The 18,381-nt window shown below is 39.5% G+C and overlaps 1 protein-coding gene across 3 annotated transcripts in view; it reads right to left on the bottom strand.

Moving 5' to 3' along the window:
* The window catches only part of CSGALNACT2 (chondroitin sulfate N-acetylgalactosaminyltransferase 2), a 49,879-nt gene extending 32,663 nt beyond the window's left edge, over nt 1-17,216 (bottom strand). For all 3 annotated transcript variants that reach the window (XM_063086100.1, XM_063086101.1, XM_063086102.1), the window contains exon 1: nt 17,118-17,216. The gene's annotated coding sequence lies outside the window, so the exon portion shown is untranslated. The remainder of the gene's footprint in view (nt 1-17,117) is intronic.
* Between the last annotated feature and the right edge of the window lie 1,165 nt (nt 17,217-18,381).

The raw sequence follows: 18,381 nt of genomic DNA, 5'->3' as shown, positions 1-18,381 counted from the left end.
GAAGAAATATTTAAAGAAATAAGGCTGAAAATTTTCCAAATTTGAAAAAAACTGTAAACACATAGATTTAAGAAGCTCAACCAGGGCCAGCCTGTGGCTCACTTGGGAGAGTGAGGTGATGATAACACCAAGGCCACGGGTTCGGATCCCTATATAGGGATGGCTGGTTAGCTCACTTGGGAGAGCATGGTGCTGACAGCACTAAATCAAGGGTTAAGATCCCCTTATCGGTCAGCTTTTTTTTTTTCTTTTTTTCTTTTTTTTTAAAAAGCTCAACCAATCCCAAATACAAGAGTCATAAAGAAAACTACAGCAAGGCACATGATAATCAAATTGCTCAAACCCAATGATAAAGAGAAAATCTTAAAAGTGGACAGATGAAAAAGGCACATCACAGATAAGGAATAAGAGAGAAATGACAGAAGATGACTCCTTGGAAGAAGACAGAGGAGCAGTATCTTTAAAGAAATGAAAAGAAAAATATGCCAACTGAGAATTCTATACCCAGAAAAATTACCTTTGAAACACAAATGCCAAATACTTTTTCAGACACAAAAAGTTAAAAGAATTCATCACCATCAGACATGTACTACAGGTCCTTTAGGCAGGAAAAAAATGATATAACAAATGGAAATACGGATCTGCACAAAACAATGAAGAAAATCAGAAATGTTAACTTCTAAAAGAAACTTAAGAGACAGCTGACATAGCAACCAATGCAATAAGGAGAATTTGTTTGGATATTGACAAGTGTAAGAAAGAAAGAGGGAGGGGAAGAGAATTGGAGAAATTTAAACATGTTTAATGTTTGATTTACATGAAGAAATTATTATTGATTTTTAAAATGTGATTATTAAGAAAAAGGAAAGATAAGAAAAGATTAAAACTTCTTTTGGCTAGTAAACCACAAATAATGGGCTTAACTCCCCTTAGCCTTTTATTACTTTAGTAAACCAAATGTAACCAAGTATCTTTTTTTTTTTTTTTTTAAAGATGACCGGTAAGGGGATCTTAACCCTTGACCTGGTGTTATCAGCAACACACTCTCCCAAGTGAGCCATGGGCCAGCCCTGTAACCAAGTATCTTGAAAAATCTGATTCATTGATAATTATAAAAGTTTTATTATTATCTAAAGCCCTTTAAAAGGTGAATGAAATGGACAAATTCTTAGAAAGACACAAACTAACAAAACAGACTTAGGAAGAAATACTAAATATGAATAGATATATAACAAGAGATTGGATTAGTAATTAAAAAACTACCCACAAGGAAAAGTGCAGGCCCAGATGGTTTCACTGGCAGAATCTACCAAACATTTAAACAAGAATTAATATGAATTCTTCACAAACTCTTCCAATTTCACAACTCTAGCCTGATACCAAAACTACAGAAATACATAAAAAGAAAACTACAGATCAATATTCCATATAAATACAGATGCAAAGATCTTCAACAAAATACTAGCAGCTTGGGACGGCCCTGTGGCTCACTCGGGAGAGTGTGGCGCTGGTAGTGCCGAGGCTGCGGGTTCGGACCCTATATGGGTATGGCCGGTGCGCTTGCTGGCTGAGTGTGGTGCAGACAACACCGTGCCAAGGGATGCAATCCCCTTACTGGTCCAAAAAAAAAAAAAAAAAAATACTAGCAGCTACACCAAACCCAGCAACCATGACCAAGTGAGATTTATAAAAGGAATGCAAGGTTGGTTTAACATCTGAAAAATCAATTAATGCAATATATCACATCAATAGAATGAAGGACAAAACTCACATGGTCATCTCAATGTATACAGAAAAAGCATCTGACAAAATCTAACACCTTTTCCTGATAAAACCGCTTAACAACAAACTAGGAATGGAAGGGAACTTCTTAACTTGATAAAGGGCATCTAGAAAAAACTCACAGGTAACTTCATATTTAAAGGTGGAAGACTGCATGCTTTTCAGGAATAAGACAAGAATGTTCCAGTCATAACTACTTAACACTGTATTGGAGGAGGTTAAAAAGATTGCTAGCTAGGGCAATTAGGCAAGAAAATATAAAATAAAAGGCAACCAGAGAAGTAAACCTATCCCTATTTGCAGATGTTATAATCTTGTATATAGAAAAGCTCGGAAATTCACTAAAAATCCATTATAACTAATAAATGAATTCAGCCAGGTTGTAGGATACAATATTAACATACAAAAAAGATTATATTTCTATACTTAGAAATGAACAATCTGAAAATGAAACTAAGACAATAATTCCATTTATAATATAAAAACAAAAAGAATAAAATACTTAGGAATAATTTTAACAAGAGAAGTGCAAGACTTGTACTCTGAAAACTACAAAATACTGTTAGAAGAAAGTAAAGAAGATTTAAATAAATGGAAAGCCACCCACACTCATGGATCTGAAGACTTAATACTGTTAAGAGGGCAATACTCCCCAAACTGATCTACAGATTCAACACAATCCTCTTCAAAATCCCAGCTGACTGCACTGCAGAAATTGACAAGCTGATTCTAAAACTCATATAGAAATTCAAGAAATCCAGAATAGCCCAATATTGAACAAGAAACAAACAAAAAACTGGAGGACTCACTACCCCATTTCAAAAATTACTACAAAACCACAAGGAATTAAGACACTGTGGTATGGAGTAAGAATAGACATATATAGATCAATGGAATAGGATTTAGAGACCAGAAATAAATTGTCACATTTATGGTCAATTGATTATCAACAAGGGTAGCAAGTCAATTCAATAGTGAAAATAATAGTCTTTTCAACAAATGGTGCTGGGACAACTGGATATTTACAGCCAAAAGAACAGAATTAGACTCCTACTTCACACCATATTCCAAAATTAACTCCAAATGGGTCAAAGATCTGAATGTGACAGCCAAAACTATAAAACACTTAGAACAAAACATAAGTATAAATCTTTGTGACCTTGGATTAGTCAATTGTTTCTCAGATATGACACCAAAAGATCAAAGACAAAATAAATATATTGAACTTCATCAAAATTTTGTGCTGCAAAGGACATCATCAAGAAAGTGAAAAGACAACACACAGAATGAAACTATTTGTAAATCTTATACGGGTCTTGTGTCTAGAACATATAAAGAATCTCACAACTCAATATGAAAAAGATGAATAACTCAATGGGCAAAGGCTCTGAATAGACATTTCCCTAAAGAAGATATACAAATGGCCTGTAAGTACATGAAAAGATGCTCAACATCATTAGCCAACAGGGAACCCAAATCAAAACCACGATGAGATACCACTTCACATCCACTAGGATGTAATTCAAAATGAATCATAGATCTAAACAGAACACCTAAAACTATAAAACAAGAAAGGATAGGATAGAATCTTTGTGACCTTAAGTTAGGCAAAGATTTCTCAGCACAATTAATAAATTGTACTTCATCAAAACTAGTAACTTGTTCCCTTTGAAAGACGCTGTTAAGAGAATGAAAAGGGCCCTTGGCAGGAGAGGCTGCCTCACTTACAGGCAACAGCTTTGAAGTATGGAGCAGGAAAAGAACTGTTCCGTAGCTGCAAAAGCGAGTCTCTAAACAGGGAACATGGTGCCAGGGCTGCTGTGGATGCAGACAGGATCCCGGAGGCCAGGGCCGTGCTGAAGGCGGCCTGCTGCCCTATTCATGAATCGAGGTTTCAGGCCGGCATAAAAGAAGATTCCTGGGAGCGCCCGAGCCGCGCCGCAGGACTGAGCAAGCAGCCCGAGGCGGCGGGAACCGAGAACGGGGAAGGCGACAAACCAGAGGCAGAGAGTGAGCACCCGACCTGGCACAGCCCTGTGAGTGACCCCTGGCCCGGCCCTGCTCGGGGGGCTAACGCCCACCCAGCTTCTGCCTGCATCACCGGGCCACTCACAGCCCCGGGGCTGCCTCCATTTTTCCAGGTGGTGGCAGCTCCGGCCCGGCTCAGCCCCTCACTGAGCCTTCCCACTTGCTTGCCCCGGCGTGGGGCTTCCCGGGGCCTGTGGGCTGGCCTCCCCTCCCACTCCCTCCGCAGTTCTCTGGTGGGGCTGGTGGCATGGGGCTTCCCCGGCCAGTGTCAGGAGGGCAAGGAAGTACTGGCGGGGCCGACTGTCACTCCACCACACCCTGGACTCTGGCCCCTGGTAAACTTCCTGTTACTGGGAGGCACATACCATCTCTGCGGCCACCAGTTCGGAAAAACGCCTAACCAATTTCTGGTTGGGAATAGTGTAGTAGGAGAGTTCCCAAGTCCACTTAAACCTGCCGGAGAGCTGTCTGCAGGCGGGCACTGGACTTGTCCGGGCCAGGGGAATACAAAGGTGAACTGTGGGCTGCGGGCTCCTCCCCTGAGGAGCTCACGCTCTGGTGTGGGAGATAACACGAGTACACAAATAACCGCGATACCAGGAGGAAGGTGATAAGTCCCGAGAAAGATCTACACAGTGCTACAAAGGCACCCAGAGCAACCGGTCATCTGTGCCTAGCAGAAACCCGGTAGACTTCCTGGGCGAGGCGGTGCCGAGCAGGGTCTTGAAGGCCCAGCTGATAGACGAGGGTTGCAGAAGACATGTCCCAGCCCAGCCCAGTGCACACAGAGCGCGGCGAAGTGCGGACAGGGAGGCGGAGACTCGACAGAAACCACACACCCGGTGGGGTCGCCACTGCACAATCCAACAGCCCGGGCCAGAGCACACGGAACGGGGAGAAGTCCTGCACAGGAAGTGAAAGCTCAACACAGATCACACACCCTGTGGTACATGATCCAGCAGCCCAGCAGAATCCGAGCTGACCAGAAAGGTGGCTCCCCGGAGAGGCCCAAGACCCGAGGCAACCATACACACAAGGCACTAAAGGCCAACTGAGCAGTCACGGAGGTAGCCATACCAAATTGGCAACCACAGCAACATCTTAGTCAATAGTCTCAAACAGGTGGACTGTGAAACCCCCTGCCACAATGAATAAACATCAAAAAAAAGATACCAGAAATACAAAAAATCAAGAAAGTACACCACCAAAAGTTAATAAATCTCAAACTCTAGATCCTATAGAACAAGAAGCCCTTGAAATGACTGACAAGGAATTTCGAGTGATAATTCTAAGGAAACTGAATGAGATACAAGAAAACTCAGCTAGACATCATGATGAAATGAGGAAAAGTATACAGGACCTGAAAGAGGAAATGTACAAGGAAATCGATGTCCTGAAAAAAAATGTAGCAGAACTTGCTGAACTGAAGAAGTTATTCAGCGAAATAAAAAACACAACGGAGAGTTTAACCAGCAGGCTTGTCGAAGTTGAAGAGAGAACCTCTGAACTTGAAGATGGGCTGTTTGAAATAACAGAAGCAGACAAAAAGAAAGAAAAAAGAATCAAAGACATTGAAGAAAATCTGAGAGAGATACCAGACAACCTTAAGCGCTCAAATATCTGAGTCATGGGTATTCCAGAACAGGAGGAATATGGAGAGTCCATTGAAAACATATTCAACAAAATAGTGGCAGAAAACTTCCCAGGTATAGGAAAAATCACAGATCTTCAGATCCAGGAAGCTCAATGATCTCCAAACGTATTCAACCCAAAAAGGCCTTCTCCAAGACACGTTATAGTCAAACTGGCAAAACTCAGAGACAAAGAGAGAATCTTAAAAGCTGCAAGAGAGAAGTATCAAATCACCTATAAGGGAGCCCCAATCAGGCTAACATCAGACTTTTCATCACAAACCCTAAAAGCTAGAAAGGAATGGTATGATACATTCAAAATACTAAAAGACAAAGATTGCCAGACAAGAATACTTTACCCAGCAAGGCTATCCTTCCGAAATGAAGGGCAAAAAGTATCTTTCTCAGACAAACAAAAACTGCGGGAGTTCACTACCACACGACCACCCTGACAAGAAATCCTCAAGGGAGTACTGGGTTTGGTTCCTGAAAAATAACTACCATTGCCTTAAAAACCCAAGAAAAATCAAAACCCACTAGTATAATAAAAATGGCATTCATGAAGAGAAAACAATCAAACAAAAACGCTATCTACAGCCTAAGGAACCAACAAACACAGAAAACAAACAGTAAATCAGAAAGCAAGGAACAAAAGACACCTAAGACAACCAAACAACCAATAAAATGCTAGGAATAAATCATCACCTTTCAATAACAACTCTTAATGTAAAAGGCTTAAATTCCCCAATCAAAAGACACAGACTGGCTGACTGGATCAAAAAGGAGGACCCAACTATATGCTGCCTACAAGAGACCCACCTCACCCATAAAGATTCACATAGACTAAGAGTGAAAGGATGGAAAAAGATTTACCATGCAAACAGAAAAGAAAAATGAGCTGGAGTAGCTATTCTTATATCTGACAAAATAGACTTTAAACTAAAAACCATAAAAAGAGACAATGAGGGACACTACTTAATGATAAAAGGACTGATCCATCAAGAAGACATAACAATCATAAATATGTACGCACCCAATGTTGGAGCAGCCAGATTTATAAAACAAACTCTATTAGACCTAAAGAAGGAAATAGACACTAATACCATAATAGCAGGGGACCTGAACACCCCACTGTCAATACTGGACAGATCATCTAGGCAAAGAATCAGGAGAGAAACACAAGATCTAAACAAGACTCTAGACCAATTGGAATTGGCAGATATCTACAGAACATTCCATCCAAAAACCTCAGAATATTCATTCTTCTCATCAGCACATGGATCATTCTCCAGGATAGATCATATATTAGGTCACAAATCAAGTCTCAATAAATTCAAAAAAATTGGAATTATCCCATGTATTTTCTCAGACCACAATGGATTAAAACTAGAAATTAATAACAAACGAAACTCTGGAAACTATACAAACACATGGAAATTAAACAGCATTCTACTTAATGACATATGGGTCCAAGAAGAAATCAAGCAGGAAATCAAAAAATTTATTGAAACTAATGAAAATAATGATACATCATACCAAAACCTGTGGGATACTGCAAAAGCAGTATTAAGGGGGAAATTTATTGCATTAAATGCTCACCTCAGAAGAATGGAAAGATGGCAAGTGAACAACCTAACACTTCACCTTAAAGAACTAGAAAAACAAGAACAATCCAAACCTAAAGTTAGCAGATGGAAAGAAATCATTAAGATCAGAGCAGAACTGAATGAAATTGAAACCCAAAAAACAATTCAAAAGATCAATGAAGCAAAAAGTTGGTTTTTTGAAAAGATAAATAAAATTGACAAACCATTAGCATGGCTAACAAAAAAAAGAAGAGAGAAGACTCAAATAACAAAAATTAGAAATGAAAAAGGCGATATTACAACTGATTCATCTGAAATACAAGGAATCATTCAAGACTACTATAAACAACTATATGCCAATAAATTTGAAAATCTGGAGGAAATGGATAAATTTCTGGACACACACAAGCTCCCAAAACTGAACCATGAAGACGTAGAAAATTTGAACAGACCAATAACAATAAAGGAGATTGAAGCTGTTATCAGAAGGCTCCCAACAAAGAAAAGCCCAGGACCAGATGGATTCACAGCAGAATTTTACCAAACAGGAATTGACACCGATTCTTTACAAACTATTCCAAAAGATTGAAACGGACGCAAATCTCCCAAACTCATTCTATGAAGCAAACATCCATCCTGATACCAAAACCAGGTAAAGATATAACCAAAAAAGAAAACTACAGGCCGATATCCTTGATGAATATAGATGCAAAAATCCTCACTAAATTACTAGCAAACAGAATACAGCAACACATACGAAAAATTATTCATCACGATCAAGTGGGATTCATCGCAGGGATGCAAGGTTGGTTCAATATAAGCAAATCAATAAATGTGATACACCATATTAATAAACTCAAACACAAGGACCATATGATCAGCTCTATAGATGCTGAAAAAGCATTTGACAAAGTTCAGCACTCATTCATGACAAAGACCCCCTATAAGTTAGGTACAGAGGGAAAGTATCTCAACATAATTAAAGCCATATATGACAAACCCACTGCCAATATCATCCTGAATGGGGAAAAGCTGAAAGCTTTTCCTTTAAGAACAGGAACTAGACAAGGATGCCCACTCTCACCACTCCTATTCAACATAGTGTTGGAAGTATTAGCCAGAGCAATCAGAGAAGAGAAGGAAATAAAGGGCATCCAGATTGGAAAAGATGAAGTCAAACTGTCCCTGTTTGCAGATGACATGATCCTATATATTGAACAGCCTAAAACCTCGACAAAAAAACTCTTGGAATTGATAAATGATTTCAGCACAGTAGCAGGATACAAAATCAACACACAAAAATCAGTAGCATTTCTTTTCTCCAATAGTGAACGTGCAGAACGAGAAATCAAGAAAGCCTGCCCATTTACAATAGCCACCAAAAAAATAAAATACTTAGGAATTGAGTTAACCAAGGAGGTGAAAAATCTCTATAATGAGAACTATAAACCACTGCTGAGAGAAATTAGAGAGGATACAAGAAGATGGAAAGATATCCCATGCTCTTGGATTGGAAGAATCAACATAGTGAAAATGCCCATACTACCCAAAGTGATATACAAATTCAATGCAATCCCCATCAAAATTCCAAAGACATTTTTCTCAGAAATGGAAAAAACTATCCAGACATTTATATGGAACAATAAAAGACCACGCATAGCCAAAGCAATGCTGAGCAAAAAAAATAAAGCTGGAGGCATAACACTACCTGACTTTAAGCTATAGTACAAAGCTATAACAACCAAAACAGTATGGTACTGGCATAAAAACAGACACACTGATCAATGGAATAGAATAGAGAATCCAGAAATCAACCCACACACTTACTTCCATCTGATCTTTGACAAAGGCACTAAGCCTATTCACTGGGGAAGGGAATGCCTCTTCAGCAAATGGTGCTGGGAGAACTGGATATCCATATGCAGGAAAATGAAACTAGATCCATACCTCTCACCATATACTAAAATCAACTCAAAATGGATTAAGGATTTAAATATACACCCTGAAACAATAAAACTTCTTAAAGAAAACATAGGAGAAACACTTCAGGAAATAGGACTGGGCACAGACTTCATGAATACGACTCCAAAAGCACAGGCAACCAAAGGAAAAATAAACAAATGGGATTATATCAAACTAAAAAGCTTCTGCACAGCAAAAGAAACTATTAACAGAGTTAAAAGACAACCAACAGAGTGGGAGAAAATATTTGCAAAATATACATCTGACAAAGGATTAATATTCAGAATATATAAGGAACTCAAACAACTTTACAAGAAAAAAACAAGCAACCCAATTAAAAAATGGGCAAAAGAGCTAAGTAGGCATTTCTCTAAGAAAGATATACAAATGGCCAACAGACATATGAAAAAATGCTCAACATCACTCAGCATCCGGGAAATGCAAATCAAAACCACATTGAGATACCATCTAACCCCAGTTAGGATGGCTAAAATCCAAAAGACTATGAACGATAAATGCTGGCGAGGTTGCGGAGAAAAAGGAACTCTCATACATTGTTGGTGGGACTGCAAAATGGTGCAGCCTCTATGGAAAATGGTATGGAGGTTCCTCAAACAATTGCAGATAGATCTACCATACGACCCAGCTATCCCACTGTTGGGAATATACCCAGAGGAATGGAAATCATCAAGTCGAAGGTATACCTGTTCCCCAATGTTCATTGCAGCACTCTTTACAATAGCCAAGAGTTGGAACCAGCCCAAATGTCCATCATCAGATGAGTGGATACGGAAAATGTGGTACATCTACACAATGGAATACTACTCAGCTATAAAAACGAATGAAATACTGCCATTTGCAACAACATGGATGGACCTTGAGAGAATTATATTAAGTGAAACAAGTCAGGCACAGAAAGAGAAATACCACATGTTCTCACTTAATGGTGGGAGCTAAAAATTAATATATAATTCACACACACACACACACACACACACACACACACACACACACAAACCGGGGGGGGGGGCGGGGAGAAGATATAACAACCACAATTACTTGAAGTTGATACGACAAGCAAACAGAAAGGACATTGTTGGGGGGGAGGGGGGAGTGAGGAGGGAGGGAGGTTTTGGTGATGGGCAACAATAATCAGCCACAAAGTATATTGACATAATAAAATTTAAAAATAAAAAAAATAAAATTAAAAAAAAAAAGAGAATGAAAAGACAAGTCATGGACCTGGAGAAAATATATGCAAAGCATATATATCTGACAAAGGACTTGTACCCAGAATACATTTTGAAGTCAAAATGCAATAACAACAAAACAAACACAACTCAAAAAGATGACACAAGATTTAAACACTTCAAATAAGCACATGAAAAAGATGCTCAACATTGTTATTCATTAGGGAAATACAAATTCAAACCACAATGATACAACTATACAGAATGACTAAAAATAGAATGCTAAAATTAAAAAGACTAACTATACCAAGTGTTGGTGACAATGTAAAAAAACTTGAACTTTAATACACCGCTGATGGGAATGTGAAATGGCTTCACAGTTTAACTGGTTAAATGGAAGCGTACCACATGCGTACAATCCAGCCATTCCATTCCTAGATATCTACCAAGAGAAACGAAAGCACATGTTTATACTGTTAAAATAAATAAATAAAATAGAGGAGGTCTATAAATCCCCTGAACAGACAAAGCCAGGTAAGTCAACAAGGCAACCTTCGCCTTGCTTGATTTGCAAACAAGTAAAACATAACTTGGACTATTTTTTGTAAATCCATATATTAAAGAAAAACAAAACATAAGCTCAACCAATTAGAGGCTGTCAAATAACTTATATAAGCAAATAGGAAACTATATAATTGTAACCAATCAATATTTTCTTTGCCTTGCTTCCTTGTTCACCCTATGAATGCCTTCCCTTTCATTCCCTTGGAGGTGCCCCCACCAATTTCAGTTTGTTTATGCCCAATTCATGAATTGCTGTTTTCTCAAATAAAACTCTTTAAAATATTGCTGTGCTTCAGTTTATCTTTTAACAATAAAAAGACTTGTACACAAATGTTCAGCTTTATATATAACAGCGCCAAACTAGAAACAATCCACTGTCCATCAACAAGTGAACAGATAAACTGTGGTACAGACCTACAATGGAACACTGCTCAGCAACAAAAAGGAATAAACCACTGACACATGCTTCAACATGGATTGATCTCAATAATTATTCTGAGCGATAGACCCAGGCAACAAAAGAATACATACTGTTTGATTCCATTTATATAAAATTCTAGAAAATGCAAGGTAATTTGTAGTGACAGGAAGTAAATCAGTTAATGGTTGCCTCTTGGAAGTGTTATAGAAAAAATAAAAAGTCATGAGGAAACTTTTGGGAGTGATGAAAATGTTTATTACTTTGGTTGTGGTGATGATTTCACAGGTATATACCTATGTTAAAACTTAAATTGCACACTTTAAATATGTGTAGTTTATGTCAATTATACCTCGATGAAGCTGTTTAAAAAATAAAGCCAAATCAGATTTAGTTTTAGCAGTAGGGCCAACAAGGCAATAGTAAGAAAACTGATCATTAAGACAAGTGAGAACAATTGCTGACTACAAGTTTGGATTTAAAAAACAAAACTAAGCCACTCCCTCTCTCCAAAAGTAGAGTACACATTACTCTGAAGGGCTCTTGTTATATCTTTTCTCTTTGGCCTTGTGATTTTGAGACAACAGAGGTATTAAAGATAGTTAATTCTACAGCACTAATCCCTTACATACGAAGATGACCTTTAAGCAGTTTCTACTCAATCTTTTGATTCTACAATTTTTGGTACTACTAATACAATTTTACGCATCATTTCCAGGATACTTACATTGCAGTGTGCCAAATTAACCTGCAATAACAGTAATCTACTGCCCTCTGAAAATTACAATGTTTTTGAATCTATTTATTTTTATCTATTCTGTAAAATCTTTCTAAATTTTCTATACAGAATAATTTCTTATTAAAGTTTTCAAAACTAAATTTATGATTCTGAGTTCACTTTTCACCTAGCAAAAACAAAGTCACAAAATTTGTTTTCTGATGGAAACATAACCAATGTCAGAAAACTAAAGTATTACAAAGTATAAATATTTGGGAGGGAGGGAATTAGAATCTTATATTTCTTAAGTACTTAATCAGTATTACAGTGATACATGGATTCTTCAATATGTTATTGACCAAGTGGTTTGTAAATATTTAGAAATATAAGTACTGATCACCAGAAGGTAGCACTTATTCAACAAATACTTGAGTACCTACTATGTGTCAGGCACTGTGTTGGGTACCAAGAACAAGTATTATCAGATGGATCTTTTGATGAGGTTTTTTGGGGAAAACTGCACTCATGGTATCTGGATTTCAGCAAGACAAATGGCACAAAATGTGCCAGAATGTGGCACAGTAAAAACAATCTGGCTTGGGAGCCAGATCGTCTAAATTCAAATATTTGTTCTACCATTTCCTAACTCTCATTACAGGCAAGTTCCTTAATCTCTGTAAACTTCAGTTTCCTCATCTGTTAAGTTGAGATAATTATAGAATGTACCTTGGAGTATTATTGTAATGACTATTCAAGCAATATCTGACAAGCATTAAGTGCCCAATAAGAGGTTTTATTTCCCATTATGCAAACTTTTGTTTTGTTGTTGTTAACAGAGTCAAATCTATCAGTCTTTTCTTACAAGACTTCTCAATTTTAGCTCCCCTACCTGAAGTAATCCTGATATAAAATATTTATTTACTCAAACAGCCAATTCTTAGCATTTATCCATGCTCTTGTAACTAATTCGAAATGCTACCTTTATCATAAGCAAAATTCCTATATATACAGAGGTCTATTTCTGACCTCTCAATCAAATGTCAGCAAATATGTTAGGTCAGATAGTAAATGTCACAACCAGTCAACTCTGGCTTTGTAGCACAAAAGCAGCCATAGAGAATATGGAAATAAATGCACACAGTTGTCTTCTAAGGAACATGGAAATTTGAACTTCATATAATTTTCATGTCATAAAGTACTATTTTTCTTTTCCAAACATTTAAAAATGTAAAAACCACTCTTAGGTCACAGGTCACACTAAAATAGGTGGCCAGCCAGATTTGGCAACCCCTATTTTAAAACCTTAAAATTTTTTTACACTTCTAAAAAATGTTCGTACTTCTAAAATGTCACAAAATAAATACATATGATAAAAAGGTTAAACATGATATAAGGGTATACAGTGAAAAGTCTCCCTTTTATTCCAGAGGCCCAATTCCCTTCTCCAGTTTTTGTGTAACCTTCCAAATCTACTGCCACCATTAAATATCTCAGTATGAATAGCCTTAGTATAGATGACTTTGGACATGTTATTTCATCTATAGAATAAATCCCTGAAAGTGAAACTGCTTTTTAATTTTCCTTAAAGTATTCATTGCAACATGTAATTGTTCAGTATATATATCTTCTCTCTTGCTCAGGATAAGCTTCCAACATGGCTTTATCTACTTCCTATCTTCCCAACCAACTTTAAAATCAAGTTAAATTTATGCTTTAGATTATCATAGACTTTAAAATTATACTTACTCTGGTTTATGAATCCTTCCTCAACACTGCATTAAATTTCTTAGGTATACTTATCAACAACTTGGAGTTGAAAAATAAGTGTTACTGTTTTCTTTGATCACTGTTTCTTGAATACCACATCTATTTTTCTTAATTTTTCATTTTGATATAGTACATCCTGGAGTATTCCTATTGGGTATAAGTGAAAATGGCTTTATTTTATCTCTAATTTGAATGACAGTGTAGTGGACTGAAGTAGTCCCCCCCCCCCCAACTCACTGGAACTTGAATTGTGTCCCCCAAGTTTTATGTATTAGAAACTTAGCTGTTACTGTTAAGAGGGTGGGAAATCCTATTATAGTAATTGAAAGGCAGAGCCTTGAAGAGGTAATTGGATTGTAGGCCCATACTGTAGTGAATGGATTAAAAATGGTGGTCTGGGGAGCGGTTCTGAGGGCTTTAAAAGAAGAGGAGAGTCTGTCTCTCTCTCTCTTGCTCTCTGCTTCCACCATCTTGCAATGTGAGACCCCTGGGTCACTGTTGCCAACACCAGATGGACTTTGGACTTCCTAGCCTCAGAAACTGTAAGAAATAAATTTCATTTTCTTTATAAATCACCCAATTCCATGTATTTTGTTACAAACATCATAAACAGACTAATACAGACAGCTTGGTTAGGGATAAGATATTGAGTTCAAAATAAGTTCCATGAACACTTTTTAAACACTGCTCCACTGTCATCTAACATACTGTGTTCCAAATTATAAGTCTAATTGTAAGTCTGACTTCCTCCTTTATAGATAACCATATATTTCTCTTTGGAAGCTTATGAGTTTGTATATCTACCCATGAAGTTCATAAATTTCATCAGAATGTATCCAGGTATGTCTCTATCAGTGTTCTTTTAAGATTCTCAGTGTATCTACTGCATTCATAAACTAATATAATTCTACTCAGAGAAATATTCTTGTTTTCTTAATACAGTATTTTAATTGTTTCCACTCTACTGTTAGGTAGGAATTGGAAATCTGGCATCTACTTTGAGTTGATAGGGGAGGAGTGTGGGGAACAGGAGCTGTTAGCACAACTAACACAACTTTCCGCAAGCTCTCTGGCAAGGCTTACTTCCTGATCATCTCCACTGCACAGATGAGGAAACAGAGATCAGAGAGTTGATCTATATTTGCCAGTACTTTGTCCCTAACTCACACATATTTCTGTCTGGCCCAGGCTGCCCAAGACTCTGCCTAGATACTTCTTCCCTCAGGATCTTTGTCATCTCTGTGGTTATTTCTTCTCTTTCAATTTCTATTCCCTCTTGCAACTCCTGTTAGATGTACACTGGCTCTTCTGGATCTACTTTCCATGTCATGGCTATTCTTTCCCACCTTCTATGTTTTAATATTCAAGAACTAGTTGCTTTTTTTCACGGCAGCCTGTATATGTTCAATAGGCATAATACCCTCCCAAATTTAAGAATACTAATATTTATTCTTCTGTTTCTTACATTAATTCCATAGTTTCAGGGTCTAGTTTTGTATTTCTTCAGTCTGGGGCTTCTCTTATACACTACTGATTTCCCACAAATGTTTCATTGTCTGTTTACATTAAAAATTTACTAGTATCTCAGTATATGTGGAAATCACTGTACTCTTGCAGGAAATTCATATTTGTAACTAACCCTATAATTAAATTTTACATTTATACCTAGTATTTTTGTATCACGACAATAACAAAGTTCTTTGACTTGCAATCCCATGATTCTTCAATCCATTTTTAGTCATATCCTTTTCGTGTTTCATTTCCTCTAACAACCACTAACTTGAGTAACACAGTTCTTACTTGAGGGTTATATCAAACTTCAGAGTGAGATCAACAGCTCTAACAAACGTGTTTAACAGTTGAACAAGTAATGACATTCTGACAGAAGAGTGTCACATACATGAAATCCAAGAGGTAAATAATAATATGGTGATGAGTCACTTATGTCTGGAACTCATAATAGCTATGCTTTTTACCAACTTAATGTTATATTAGTTAAAATAACACAATCTATTACTTTAAAAAAAGGAAGACTCCATGTTGGTTAAAATGTAATTTTCTGCCTACCTTATGACTCAGTCATTCTACAGCTGTCAGAAATGCATATGGACGCTCACCAAGACATTTACAAGAATGTTCATAGCATTCTTAATATCCAGCATACAAAATATATAAAAATTGGGAACACAAATGTCCATCAACAGAAGAGTAATCATATATCTATGATGAAATATTCCATAGTGATAAGAAAGAACTACTGATATCATACCACAATATGCATAAATGATACTATACCATGGGTTAATCCCACAAGCAACAGATTGAGCATACTGTGTGAACCACTAATATGAAGGTCAAAATAGACAAAACTAATGATGAAAGAAGTCACAATACAGATTGGGGAGCAGAGGTATAATTTACTTGGAAGAAGTAGAGGAACACTCTTGGGATGACAGAAATGTTTTACAGTCATAGCTTGATCTATGTGGTGGTTACACAGGTAACAAAGGCGTAAAAATTCATTGAGCTGTACAATTAAGATTATGTACTTGTAGACTTCATATGTACTTTATACCTCAATAAAAAATGTAACTTCCAAACTGTGTGGAACTAAAACTAATTATTTAGGTCAAAATTCTCTGAGCCATACATACTGGAAATGCAACATTCTTTCAGTCGCACAGCAATGTTAAACAAATGGTACTATAATAATAAAACAAAACGAACGTTAACATTCTCAGTCATAAAGGTACTTGGTTTCTCACTTCTAAAATCAAGGGTACTCGATACGACACTAATTACCACATTAAAGAAGACAATAGTTCCACCAGAAATGAGGCCCAGCTCCGGCGAGCCTTCAACGGCGGTGAAATGTCACGGCATCACATCTATATCTCAAAATTAGGCTGGAAAATACCTCCAAGTTTCACAAGGGAAGGGTGTAATTAGAAGTGCTTCGGACTTGAAATCGAATGGTCACACTGTCAACACCAACACCGCAAACAGAAGTCTCTCCCTTCGCTGCTTTACAGATCGCCCTCGGGCCCCTGCTCGGGAATACAGTGACTTCCAGGGGCTCGGCCCCCGAACCACGTCTGTTAACGGCGTTCGTGTCTGGGTCTGTCAGAGACCACGGCTTCCACGCCATAAAGAGACAACAGCAGGCTAAAAAGTTTATCCACCGAGAGAAGTGGTGGCGAGCTGTTTTACAAAAAAAAAAAAAAAAAAAAAAAAAAAACCACTGACATGCGAACCAACGGCCTCTGGCAGCGCCGTTCTCAGAACAGACCGGGCTCTCCCCGAAACCTCAGCGGACTCCGGAAGGCTCGTCCGCGAGCGATGCCTCAGGGACCGGGCCCCCGAGGGCTCGCTCGTGAGGTGACCCGACCCTGACAAGCGCCCGCGGCCCCGGCCCGCGACCTGGCCCAGCACTCCCGGGCTCAAGCGGCGGGGGCTGCGGGGGCTACTCACCGCGCTCGGTCTCTCTGCTCCTCGGCGGCCGCCGGCACACCCGAGCGGCGCCCGGCGCGCGGGGGCCGCAGCCGCCGCAACCGCCTCAGCAGCGCACTCTCCGGGCGCGCCGCCGCGCCGAATACGGCCACTTCCGGCGCGCGCGAGGAAATGAGGCCGCCGCGACGCGCCCCGCCCCGGCCCCGCCCCGGCCCCGCCCACTCCCCGCGCGCCCTGCGCCGGGCGCAGAAAGCTCGATAACTCGCATAGTGGTATCGATGAGTCAGTTCACTGTTAAAAAATACGCGTGTGCACCTCCAGCAGGGTGTCCGAGGCAGGAAACCGCTCCTGCCCGGGGAGCGCCTTCCGGGACCGGAGCAGCCGCCGGGCCGGGCCCCTGCGGGAGGGCTCGGCCGAGCGGGCGGCGCTGTCCTGCCGGGAGCCCAGTCCGCGGGCTCGGGGTTAAGGACTGACAGGTCTGCAGAGGTGTCCGAGCATCCTCGGGCGTGCTGGACCGCGGCAGGCTGCTCAGCGAGGGAGCGCTGGGCGCCGGGGGCCTTCAGGCTACTCATTTTGTTTCTTTGGACCCGAGTTTCCTCAAATGTTAAGTGAGAGAGTTGACTTGTCTTCGAGGTCTGACGTTGTATGATTTTACGGAGTGAAAACAAACGAGGAGCCCTCTCCCCACCTCCACCACTGAACTGTTCCGGGGACACCCCCAAGTGCTTTGTTCCCGCCCCTGAGCACCCGCCCGAGCAGGCGAGAGGAGGCCGGCACAGGCACCACAGGCCAGGCCTGCGTCTGCTAAAAGCCGACTCTGAGGTCGGCCTTCCACCCTGGCTCTCTTTACCGGCTTACGCTGGAAAGCTGTCTGGATGTAGACTCTCTAAACCTGAGTTTCCTCAGCTGTGTTTTATGGACTCCTAACATTGTTGTGAGGATTAAACGCAATTTTGTATTTCAGGTGTTTGGCACTATGCCTGGCATGCGGCACAAAGTCAGTGTTTATTATCATCATTAAATGAATACTTGAGCTGAAGGCTGGGGCGACTGTCGGGTGCGTCCTGTAGAAGTAGCATGGGGCGGGGGTGGGGACTTGTTCCGAATCGTATCCGTCTTCAGTGACAGTGGTTGGGATGTCTTTATCCCAGATGTTCTCCTCGGATGCCCCGTGGGAAATCCGGAGGACTGAGACGGTCTGGACAGCCTATTTCTAAGCCAGGCTTCCCAAATGTCCAGTCTCTTCCCAACTTCAAGGTCTACTCTTGTCTGGTGTTACAGTGCC

Source organism: Cynocephalus volans, chromosome 2 (genome assembly GCF_027409185.1).
Source record: "Cynocephalus volans isolate mCynVol1 chromosome 2, mCynVol1.pri, whole genome shotgun sequence".
Classification (NCBI taxonomy): domain Eukaryota; kingdom Metazoa; phylum Chordata; class Mammalia; order Dermoptera; family Cynocephalidae; genus Cynocephalus; species Cynocephalus volans.
This window is presented reverse-complemented; position numbering and strand designations above follow the sequence as displayed.